This window comes from Haemorhous mexicanus, chromosome 28, assembly GCF_027477595.1.
Source record: "Haemorhous mexicanus isolate bHaeMex1 chromosome 28, bHaeMex1.pri, whole genome shotgun sequence".
Lineage (NCBI taxonomy): Eukaryota > Metazoa > Chordata > Aves > Passeriformes > Fringillidae > Haemorhous > Haemorhous mexicanus.
The window spans coordinates 729,923-742,601 of NC_082368.1; the positions used below are offsets into that span (position 1 = coordinate 729,923).

General features: G+C 50.0%; 1 protein-coding gene across 1 annotated transcript in view; it reads left to right on the top strand.

The window, feature by feature from the left end:
- LOC132339238 (acid-sensing ion channel 2-like) overlaps window positions 1-12,679 on the top strand; it is a 78,280-nt gene that overhangs the window by 23,467 nt on the left and 42,134 nt on the right. The gene's annotated exons all lie outside the window — the stretch shown is intronic.

Genomic DNA, 12,679 nt, shown 5'->3' on the forward strand with positions numbered 1-12,679 from the left:
CTTAGAAGGCTCAGAGAAAAATGAAAACAATATTATCTCATTTGCTTCTCCTGTGTTTTGCTGCTTTGGAATGTGGTTTGGAGATTGTTTTATCCAACAGGTGGTTGTTAGATTGTTTTCATGTGAATTGTTTTAACTCAATGACCAATCATGGTCAGGCTGTGTCAGACTCTGGAGAGAGAGTCATGAAATTCATTTTCATTCTTTGTAGCCTTCTGTCTGTATGCTTTCTCTGTTCTTTAGTATAGTTTTAGTATAGTATTCCTTAATATAATATCACATAATAAAAAAATAAATCAGCCTTCTGAGAACATGGAGTCAGATATATTCCTTCCTGCCACAGGGGACCCCAGAAATAATAATAATAATAATAATTATATTATTATTATTATTATTATTATTATTATTATTATTATTATTATTATTATTATTATTATTATTATTATTATTATTATTTTACCTCAGATTCTCTCCCCATCCACAGCCAACTCCCTGCTTTATTGTGATCCCAATGTTCTTGTTCCTGCTGGGAGTGGGAAGCACTGTGGGGTTCACAGGAGCTCCTTAGAGCCCATTAAAGGCTCTGTGGAGCCCAGGCTGTCTCCTCATTCTGTGAGAATTGCGAGCTCAGTGTGCCAGGCAGCCCTGCAAGGGAAGGTTCACTCTGAGGTTAATGCACTTTATCCATCACTTGAAATTCCTGGTGTTTTTTCCAGCTGAGGCACCAAGTTCATCCAGGCAGGAGCTTGGGGAAAAACAAGGGAGCAGCTCCTGAAAGCCTCCCTGGACTGAGGGGGAATGCACATTTTGGGAATTTTTTTTGCAAAAACAAAGGGCAGAGGAAGTGTTGTTTTTCCTGAAAATCCTGGTGGTTCATCCTGGAATAGGATGAAGTTCCCTGGGGGAGTTCTGTGCCTGTGCTGAGCCCATCCTGCAGTGTCCTCAACTCCCCCATCCCAGGGGATGTCATGAGCTCTGTCACTTTGCATTTTCCTGTTATTCCCAGCTCAGGCTTTTGGGATGCCAGAGCTTTTCCTTGTTGTTCCTCTAGCATCATCCAGCCCGGTCCTGAGCCCTGATCCCATTCCCTTCCCCAGCCCTGATCCCATTCCCTTTCCCATCCCTCTCCCATCCTGACCCTGTTCCCTCTCCCCCCTGCAGCAGGACCTTGGAACAGACTCAAGTCCTGAGTCCTTCCATCCCATCCAGCCTTTTCCTCCAGGGAGGGCAGGGATGGATGTATTCCCCACAACCCTTCCCTGGGAGTGGGGCTGGGCACTCCCTGGGCTCCGGTCCCGGCTGGGATGCAGGGGATGAGCAGCATCCCACACACCAGGGGTCTCTGGGCAGGGCTGGGGGCTGGGATGTTTTTAGCACCCATGGAGAAGGGATTTGGGATTGGAGTTTTTGTCTGCTGGCAGATAGGAATGGGAAAGAGCTGGGGGATCTGGGGATTTGCTGCTCTGGTGGGGACAGAGGGACATCCCCAAGGTCCTGGAGGAGTCAGTGGATGGAGCTGAACAGGAATTCTGGGGCTTCTCAGCTCCTGGGTGTTTCAGGGGGACACAGAAAGGGATTTTTTGTCAGTGGGATCCAATTCCTCAGGGAAGATTCAGGGACTCATCCAGCTCCAGCCTCTGCTCCCTGGGACAGGGACAGGAGCCAGGGAACTGCAGCTGTGCCAGGGGATTTGGGAAGGACATCAGGGAAAGGTTCCTCCCCAGAGGGTGGAATAAGCACTGGAACAATTTCTCAGGGAACGGTCACATTCCTGAGGCTGCCAGAGCTCCAGGAGCATTTGGACTCTGCTCCCAGGGGTTTTTGGGTTGTCTCTGCAGGGCCAGGGGTGGGACTGGGTGATCCTGTGGGTCCTTCCCTGTCACTGTCATATTTTCTAAAAAATCCTCTTTGCCCAGGATTTCTTCACCTGGGAAGATGAGAAGCCTTAGCTTCTCCATGTTTTGCTGCTCTGAAATGTGGTCTGGAGATTAATGGCCAATGACAGCTAGCTGTGTCAGACTCTGAGGAGTCAGTCATGGGTTTTTATTATTCATTCTTGTTAAGCCTTCTGTCTGTATCCTTATCTTTCTTTAGTATAGTTTTAGTATAGCATTAAAATATAATATAATATAATGTAATATAATATAATATAATATAATTAATATAATAATAAATTAGCCTTCTGAGAACATGGAGTCAGATTCCTCATCTGTCACCTCGTCCTGAGGACCCTTACAAACTCAACACTTCCCAGCTCAGGATATTCCAGGATTCTATTCTTTCAGGGACTGAAATTCTCTTCTTGGCCACTGCCCCGGGTGAGGGGAGCTGCCTCCAGGGACAAAGTAAAAGAAACCAAACTGGGGGGATGATTTTGCTGGGCAGGAAAGATGAGATTGGGGTCTGGCTGTGAACTACTGGAATGACTGCCTGGAATGTGGCCAGGGAAACATCCCTGATGTGAGAGGTTGGACTGGAGATCCCTGGAGAAGCCCCTGTGTGTGTGGGGACAGTGGAGACAGAGGAGGCCACTGCCCCCGGGCTCAGGACTATTTGGAAAATGTTTTATGGCAGCAGGGGGAAAACAGGGAAAAGTGCTGATGGCAGGCACTGCCCCCCAGCAGCAGCAGAAGGATCCACTGACCCCTTGGCTGAGCAGGGTGAGGGGTCTGTGTGCTCAGTACTGGGGCAGCAGCTGGGAATGGGGATTTGGGAGTTTGAACTTGGAATTACTCACAAGGCCTGGAGGAAATCAGCTCCAGAGCCCTTTGGGAATCAGAACTGTGGAATTATTTGGGTTGGTTTGGGATCTTAAATCCACCCAGTGCCACCCCTGCCATGGCAGGGACACCTTCCACTGTCCCTGGGTGCTCCACCCTGGCCTTGGGCACTTCCAGGGATCCAGGGGCAGCCCCAGCTGCCCTGGGAATTCCATCCCATCCTCACAGGGATTTTCTCCCAACAGCCAGGATTTGTGGTGATGTGGGACAGGCCCTGGAGCAGCCCCAGGAGCTGTTCCAGCTCTTGCCTCAGCTCTCTGTCCTGAGCTTCAAGAGCAGTTTAGCAGAGCTCTTGTCACAGACATGTTTTATGAAAAATCCTTTTGGCAGGATCTTTTCTTCTGAGAAGATGGGAAGCTTCAGCTTCTCCATGCCTTGCTCCTCTGGAATCTGATTTGGAGAATTGTTTACGCAGCATGTGAATTGTTTTTAATTAACGGCCAATCCCAACCATCTGTGTCCGACTCTCTGAGTCTGTCACGAGATTTTATTATCATTCCTTTTCTTTGAAAGCCTTCTGATGTCTCCTCTCTCTTTCTTTAGTATAATTTTAGTATAGCATTTTTAATATCATTATTTTATTATCATTAAATAATAAATCAGCTTTCCGAAACATGGAGTCAGATTTTCATCTCTCACCTCGTCCTGGGGACTCTCAAACACCACCACAAGCTCTGAGCTGGGTTTTGCTGGCTCCAGCAGGATTTTCCTGCCTCCCAGAAATGTCAATTCCTTGCACAGAATTAATTCCCTGGGCTCTAAAGCCAGAACAGCCTGGGCAGGTTTCTGCGCTCAGTGTTGGTGCTGAGGTCATTCCTTGGGCAGGATTTGCAGAAATCCCTTCCAGAGGAGATAGCCTTGGGTGCCCCAGGGATGGGTTGGGAATTCCCTGAGTGGTTCCCAGTTCCTGGCAGGGCATGGTTCCATCCCCAGGGCTCCCCAAGAAGAAGGCAGCAGGAAAAGCTGAGGGAGCTGTGGCTGCATGGTTCCCATCCCTGGGAAGGGATTCAGGGACAGGACTGGAGCATCCTGAGCACCAAAGGAAGCCCCAGATCCCAGCTGCTTCCTCAGGGAAGGGCTGAACATCCCCCAGGGAATCCTGGGGGGTTTTGTTGGTTTTTTAAAATAAAATGTGAAAAATCTACTCAAAGGCAAGCACTGCTCCTGGGGCATTCCAGGGTGGGAAGCTCAGCCCTAGGTTTTCCTTGGAATCAGGGAAGAGCCTCAGACCCCTGGAGTTAATGTGGGAGTTTGAACTTGGAGTCCATGCAGCTCTTGAGTTGGGGTTAATCCATCTTACCCCGAGGTGCAGGAGGAAGGGGATTTTGTGTCCTTGCAGCATCTGTGGGACCTGGCAGCATTAATTGAGATTAGTTTTTCTGGCTGATTAACCCTCATTGCTCTGAGAGATTTATAAAACACCTGGAAACCTTCTCTGGGGGATTTTCCATGTTTGCTTTCCTTCTAGTCCATGTTTTGGATAAAAGAGTTGGTTTTTGTGGCCACCAAAGCCAGGAAGAGCCACAGAGAGCTCCCAGGACTGGGAGAAGGGCTGGTTCTTGATCAGAGCTGGTTCTTGATCATAAAAAATAAACTTTTTGATCCCATGGGTGCAGATTCCCTGGATTTATCTGAGGATTAGGATAAAGCTTCTTAAACCTGCAGGTCCTCAACCCCAAATCAGCTTTCCCTGGGATGAGCAGGATCAAGGAGAGCAGGATCAGGGAGCTCCTGGGATCTTCAGGGCTGCGAAATGTCCTGGGGTGATGGGAATGTGAGAGGAACAGAGAGAGGAGCAGAGGGAGGGGGCAGTGACAGGGGGGTGACAGGGAGGTGACAGTGGCATCACCACAGGCTCTGCCTGGCCCTGGGAACTCCAGAAATTAAACTAGAACCTCAAATACAACTTTGGGGACAGAAGGTCTTCAAAGGAAGGAGCTTTACCTAAAATCTCTGAGTCAGCAGGCTCCCAGCCAGGAATTCCTGCCGAATCTCACATCCATCCCTGCCCTCTGGCACTGGGAGCCATTCCCTGGGTCCTGTCCCTCCATCCCTTGTCCCCAGTCCCTCTCCAGCTCCTCTGGAGCCCCTTCAGGCCCTGGCAGGGCTCTGAGCTCTCCCTGGAGCTTCTCCTCTCCAGGTGAGCACCCCCAGCTCTCCCAGACCCCAGCTGTCCTCCCAGTGAACATTCCCTGGCTCCAGAGGGGCTCCAGCCCTTGGATCACCTCCACGTGGGCTCTCCATCCCTTTGCTTTCAGGGGTGTCATGGTAACCATCCTGAAATTCCATTTCTTTGGATCTCCTGGGAAGGTTTTAGGTTGGATAAAGAGTCCAGGGATAAAAAACTCCCTTTGGACTTCCTGGCAGCCCAGGAATCCCTTCCCAACATCCCATCCATCCCTGCGCCTGGCAGTGGGAGCCATTCCCTGGCCCTGGTCCCTCACCCCAGGGCAGACCCTCCAGCCTCAGTGTCCTTCCCCTCCAGCCCTGGCTGCTCAGAGCCATCCCAGGACTGGCCCAGTGCTCTCCAGGGCTGCGAATTCCAGCAGCCAGAGCTGTTCCCGTGGAATTCCCAGAGCTGGAGCATCCCCTCTGCAGCTCCCTATGGGTGTGGAGCACGGGCAGGAGCTGGGAGAGCTGCCCTGGGATCCCAGCAGGGATCTAGATGAGACAGAGACAACACAAAGCCACACACTCCATTTTCAGGAGGCTCCAAACTGTTTTTATTATGGCATGCATGCTTTTTATGCATTCTTACAAAACTCATGAGTTTACACTTTACTCATTGTACACCATAGACAAACAAAGTGCTCATTGGAACAGGTTTCTCTTATTTATCCTTCTTTCTTTCTTGGTTTTTATGTCAAAGAGCCTGGTAGGAAATTCTTTCAGGAGTGAACATGGATCCTCTGATCAAACTTCTCTCTGGCTCACAGAAGTCACTGTGAAGTCTCTTCCACTGTTGGTGTGCTGGGAAACTCTGGCTGCAGCACCCAGGGTGTCCCAAATTAAATCTGACATGAGGTCGTGGTAGAGACGGAGGCAACACAAAGCCACACACTCCATTTTCAGAAGGCTTCATTCAAATTGTTTTTATTATGGCATGCATGTTTTTTATACATTACAAAACTCATAAGTTTACACTTAACTCACTTTACTCAAAGAAAGTGCTCATTGGAACAGGCAGTTCAGGTTTCTCTTATTTCTCCTTTCTTTCTTGGCTTCTCTGTCAAGGACCTTGGTAGGAAATTCTTTCAGGGGTAAACATGGATCCTCTGATCAAACTCCTCTCTGGCTCACAGAATTCACTGCAAAATCTCTTCCACAGGATCCCATGGAATGCTGTGAGCACTCCTGCACTCCCAGGGGAGCCCTGGAAGTCCTGGAATGTCAGAGGACCAGGGACATCCCTGCCATGGTCACACCTCCCACACTCTGGGAGTTCTCAGAGATGGGAGGGAGCTGAATCCTGCTGGAATGAGGAGGAGGAATTCCAGAATTCCATACTGGGGAATGAGGAGGAGGAATTCCAGAATTCCACACTCCATCCGTGTCACTGATGCCTCCCAGGCCAGGATGGCCTCCAAGGATCACAGTTCCAACCCTGGGATCTCCAAGGATCACAATTCCAGCCCTGGGAATGTCCAGGCTGGACAGGGCTTGGAGCAGCCTGGAACAGTGGAGGGGACCCTGCCCATGGCAGGGGTGGAATGGGATGAATTGTAAGGTTCCCTGTGGGAAATGGATTTGTCAGGAATTCTCCAAGCCTGGCACAAGGCTCACACAGTGAGCACCTGTGTGCAGATGTGGAGATGAGAAATGCTGACTTAGAAATGCCATGGAACAGGACAGACATTGTTGGGAGAGAAATGGAGCTAGAAACAAGTTTCAAAGGATGGCCTTGCGAATAACTCCGGATAAATGTCTCTGTTTTGGAGAAACAGAACTGTGAGGGATGCATTCTAGTGGGACCCACAAGGGCTAATTTTAGGTGATTGGCTTTAAGGCATTTACAGCATGGGGTGGTGGGTGTTTGTGAGGGTCCCCAGGATGAGGGAAGAGATGAGGAATCTGACTCCATGTTCTCAGAAGGCTGATATAATATTAATTATATCATATCATATCATATCATATCATGCTATACTAAAGAAAGTGAAGGATACAGACAGAAGGCTTAACAAGAATGAGTAATAAAAACTCGTGACTGACTCCTCAGAGTCTGACACAGCTGAAGGTGATTGGTCATTAAGTAAAAAAAATTCACATGAAACCAACCAAACATTCACCTGTTGGTAAACAATGTCCAAGCCACATTCCAAAGCAGCAAACACAGGAGAAGCAATCAGATAATTATTATTTACATTTTTCTCTGAGGCTTCTCAACTTCCCAGGAGAAGAAATCCTGGTGAAGGGATTTTTCAGAAAATATCATGGTGACAGGGTGGCAAAAGCTGATAGGCCAAGAAACACTTTAGTGTATTGTAATTAGGAAAGAGTTGGCTTCTGATTGTGATGGTGTGAATTATAACATCTGTATTGTCTCACCCTTCTCATGAGACTGAAAATGGAATAAAAGTTTTCTAAACACCTCTCAGTGGCCCCATCTCTGGTCAGAAAAGGGATTAATCTGATACCTCCAACCCAAAACCTTCCACAATTCCCTGGTTCTTTGCTGCCTCTACAAAGTTCCCTTCCCAAATGCTGGAGCCATCACAGGAATATCAAAAACAATTCCCTGTGCTTGAGCATCTCCCACTGAAGTGTCTGGAGGGGCACTTTTCTGATGGGAATATATTTTCTATGATGGGAATATCTTTTATGTGATGGGAATATCTTTTTCAATGGACTGCAGAGGGAATTGAAGAGCCTGGAAGGTGGACCCCAGAGTTCTGGCCTGGTTATTTCAACAAATCCCTTGGGAAGGGCATGGAACCATCCCTGACTATGTGGCGGTGGTCACTCAGAGTGACCCTGGTGGCCAGGCTGGCCCTGGGCTGGCTGGGGACAGGCTGAGCTTTCCCTCATTCCCAAATATTTCCCTGCAGGCAGGAGCTGTGGCACTCAAGGGTGTGAGCAGGGAAAACTTCCCAGGATTTGGGCCTTAATGAGGGGAGGGGAGGGGAGGGGAGGGGAGGGGAGGGGAGGGGAGGGGAGGGGAGGGGAGGGGAGGGGAGGGGAGGGAAGGGAAGGGAAGGGAAGGGAAGGGAAGGGAAGGGAAGGGAAGGGAAGGGAAGGGAAGGGAAGGGAAGGGAAGGGAAGGGAAGGGAAGGGAAGGGAAGGGAAGGGAAGGGAAGGGAAGGGAAGGGAAGGGAAGGGAAGGGAAGGGAAGGGAAGGGAAGGGAAGGGAAGGGAAGGGAAAAGTTTCCAGTGGATGATTTCAGGGGATATGGCTGTTTCTGGTGGATCTTTCCAGTGGATAGGGCTGTTTCTGGTGGGTGTTTTGATGTGGCTGTTTCTGGTGGATGTTTGCAGTGGATGTGGCCAGTTTTAGTCCATGTTTCCAGTTGCTCTTTCCAGTGGATTTTTAGTGCTTCACTCCCTGAGGACAGGGAGCTGCTTTTCCTCCAGGGAAGGCAGCAGTTGGAGTTGCCCCACTGGAAATATTTGGAGCTGTTTGTCCTTCCCATGGAGCTGACACCTCCTCCTGCACCTGTGGAATGTCTGGGAATTCCAGGGAATTGCCTCAAAACTCCAGCCATGAAATGATTTTACAGCAGGGAGCAAACTGCAGGAGCCTCCCTCAGGGAGGCTGTGGAGGGGCTGGAATCTGTGCCTGAGGAGCCTGGGGGGCCAGGACAGCCCAGCTCCAGAGCCTTTCCCAATCCCTTTGGATTTGGGATGCTGCTGGATGGGTTTAAGACAGGTGGGAGATGCTCAATCCCTATTTTCTGGAGAATTCCTGTGGTGCAGGACATCCATTCACAGCTGAAGGCTTTGGGATTGGCACAGACACCCCAGCTCCAGGTGTTTTGTCCCCCCTTTTCCCTCAGGTTCCGTGGCACTGCAGGGGATGGGCACTGAGGGGATCTGGGGGCTGCTCTGGGACACTGGAATGTTGGAGGGATGTGGGGACCCTGGAATGTTGGAATGTTGTCAGTGCCAGAGCTGGGGACAGAGTTCAGCTGAGGTAATGGACAGCAGCTAATTAAGGGAATCAGTGGGCATGGAGGAGGAGCACAGATTGTAATTAGGATCCAAATTAATCCCAGCCCAGGAGCTGTGCCTGGCACCGGCCCCAGGGCTCCAGGGCTGGGATGGAGCAGGGCTGGAACCACCCTGCCCCTCCCTGACTCCTCTTCCCACTCCATCTGCTGCTTCCCAAAGGCTTTTTCCAGGTGCCTGTGGCCTTGTGTGACCCAGCCAGCCCCAGGTGGGGACATCAGCCTGAAGTGTCCCAGGCCAGCCACCTCAGGCCACCCCTTTGCACATTCCAGGTGACCTCAGCTTTTGCTGGGGCCTGAATTTTTATGGGTTTTTATGGATTCTTAAATTTATTTTAATGAATTTATAATGAATTTTTATGGATTTTAAAATTTATTTTAATGGATTTCTAATTGATTTTAAATTTATTTTTATGGATTTTTATAAGATGAGAAACTTTTTTTGTTAAAAAGACTCCACTCTTCCCCAGAATCTTCCCAAATCCCAGAAAACCAGAGGACCCATCCTCTTCAGTGGTCCCTGATGGTGTCACCTGGTCACAGGTTGGACCCTGTGACCTTGGAGGGCTTTTCCAACCTCAGTAATTCCATGTTCTACCAAAAAGAGCCTTAGAAACTGGCGTTCCTGGGTTCATTTGTGGTCCCGTGGGAGATGGGAATATCCAGGTGTTGTTCCCAACAGCCCATAAATTCCAGGGAGCCCCAGCTCCTGTCCTGCATCCCTTTGCTGTGTGTGCAGGGAACCAGGGACTGATGGAATCAAGGAGAGGGCAGCGCTTCCCTTGGGTTATGGACCAACAGAATTCCCAAGTATCTGGAGTTCTCCATTGGAGTTGATCCATTTGGTGCTAGAATTTTGGGGCTGTATTTCCTGTTAAACACCCACTCAAGGGAGATGAATTGGAGCTGGAGGGGGATTTTTATGGATTTAGGGGAGCTCTGAGGAGTCCTCCCCATTCCCACAAATCCTGGCACCAATGGGACATTCCAGGGAGAGGCTGATTGATGGCACAAATCAGGAGAGAATGGGAATATCCCTTAGGGAATTAAACATGGAGCCAAGGGCTCCTCTGCCAGTGTTTAACTGGAGTTGAAGGCTGGGAATTGTGAGCCACTGGGGATGTTTGATGCCATCCCATAAAACACAGGTTGGAGAGAGTTGGGCACGTCCAGTGGCAAAAGCTGGATTGGGAGGGAGGGATGGATGTGCTGGGAATGTTGTGTGTTCAGAGCAGCTGTGGCAGTGCCAGGTGGACAGTGCCCAGGCACAAAGGGACCTGGGGCACTGATGGACAGCAGCCTGGACATGAACCAGCAGTGTTGGGAAGTATGAAAGTTTGACAAGAAAGTCTCACAGATATGTATGCTTAGCAGAAAGATTTTTGAATGTGGAGTCTGATGAAGGAATAGAGATGGAAGCAAGTTTTGATAGAGAAGAAAAGAATTGCTGAGCCAGTCTTACTGGATAACCAAGGAGGCAAAGGGTGTGTTAGTTAGAAGGGGGTTTTATAACTTAGAGCAAAGGATAAACCCACCCCAAACAAGAAGATGTTTTTACCAAGCACAAAGATAGCACAGGCAAACAAGTCAGCAAATGTGGCAAGTAGAAAAAAGGTCTCAGAATTTTCCACTGCAAGAAAACTGAAAAACAACTTCTAGCTTAAACTGTGATGTACTGACTTTTAGTGATTGGAGAACAGTAACATGAATGTGGTAATGAGAGTAGTTATGATAGGCTATAGATAATAGTTCAGGTATAGATTGGTTCTACTGTATTAAGATGCTGAGCAAAGAAAAGTATATAATGCAATGTAACCAAAACCAAAGGGTCTCCAGGCCTGCCTGCCTGCAGCTGGAGCTGACAGCTATAGGCACAGGCTCTGTCAACCACGACCCTGGACTGCTGTAACCTCTTGGATGGAATAAACTGCATTTTGTATACAACAAACTGCATTTTGTATGGAATAAACTCCATTTTGAAGAGCCACCTGGAGTCCTGCATCCCTCATTCAGGCTCTTACACAGCAGTGTGCCCTGGTGGCCAAGAAGGCCAGTGGCTCCTGGCCTGTGTCAGGAATGGTGTGGCCAGCAGGAGCAGGGAGGTCATTCTGCCCCTGCCCTGGGCACTGGTGAGGGCACACCTGGAGTGCTGTGCCCTGCTCTGGCCCCTCAGTTTGGGAAGGACCTTGGGACACTGAGCACGGCCAGAGGGGGCAACGAGGCTGGAGAGGGGCTGGGAACTCAAACCCTGTGAGGACCCACTGAGGGAGCTGGGGGTGCTCAGCCTGGAGAAAAGGAGACTCAGGGGTGACCTTATCACCCTCTACACCCCCCTGAAAGGTGCCTGTGCTCAGCTGGGGCTGGGCTCTTTCTCCAGCAGCACTGACACAACCAGAGGACACAGCCTCAAGCTGCACCAAGGGAAATACAGGTTGAATATTGGGAAAAAGGTTTTTCTAGAAAGGGTGATAAAGTTCTGGAATGGCTGCCTGGGGAGGTGGTGGAGTCACCATCCCTGGGTGTGTTTAGCAAAGCCTGGGTGTGGCACTGGGTGCCAGGGGTGAGTTGAGGTGTTGGGGGTGGGGTGGACTTGATGATCTTGGAGGTCTCTTCCAACCTTGTGATTCTGTTAATTCTGTGAATTATTGGATCTGGGCACCTCGTTTGGGAAGAACATTCCCATTAATGCTAGGAACAGGGTTGATCTGCCTTCACTGCGTGCCTGGGACCGGGATCAGTGGGGCTGGGGGCAGCAGCCTGGCAGGGAAGAGGGAAGGCTTGGGCAGAGCTGGAGCTGCTGCAGGGGAGCCTGGGCTGCCTTTCCTGGCAGCGCTGCCTGACAAATCCCAGTGGGAATCTCAGCCTTGGAAAAGCCTCTGCTTGTAAACACGGCCCTGACAAGTTCCCTGGCTGCGCTTCCCTGGGCTCTGCGGGGAGATCAGAGCTGCAGGGAGGGAGGGATGAGCATTTCCATGTCTGACATCGCCTTCCTGACAGCACCAACACACAGGAATTTAACAGACTGCCCGTGCACAGGGAGCAGATGCCTAAGCTCCTCCTCTCCAGGGGTTCCCCCTCCTGGATTTTGTTCATTTTTGGAAGAGCTTTGCCTTATGGTCAGGTGAGGGTGACCCAAATCCCCTTTGGAATCCAGGGCTCTGGGATTTTTGCATTCTCCTGGTGTTTTTGTAGGATTGGGATGTGGATAACACATGAAGAGGATGCGCTAAAGGCTGGGCTTGCACCCCCTCTGCTGGGATTGGTCTTGGATTCCTTCCCTCTGCCCTTTCTTGGGAACGGACATTAAATCCTTTCTCCCATTCTAGGAGTTCCTTCCTTTCCTAGGGTCAGCCCTGCTGGAAGGAGATTCCTTTGGGATCCCTGAGACCCCTGTGGGCACTTGCTGGGGTTTTCTTCCCATCATTCCATTTTAAAGAATGTCCCACTGCCTCCTGCCTGGGAGGACAAAGGGACCCTTGGGATGGAAACTGGGATGGACTGGCATGGAGCCTGGGATGGACTGGGATGGAGCCTGGCATGGAGCCTTCCCTCTATCCAGGTGCCATCAGGACAGGGATCGGTGCCACCCTCGGTGCAGTGGGAGCCCTGGGAATGGATCCCTCTGGCAAAACCCGGGAAATAAAGTATTTTCTCCTCCTAAACAGGATCTTTTTCCCATCCTCCCATGGATATTCTTGTGCCAACACATCCCAGTTTTTCAGCTCCACATTTCCCTTC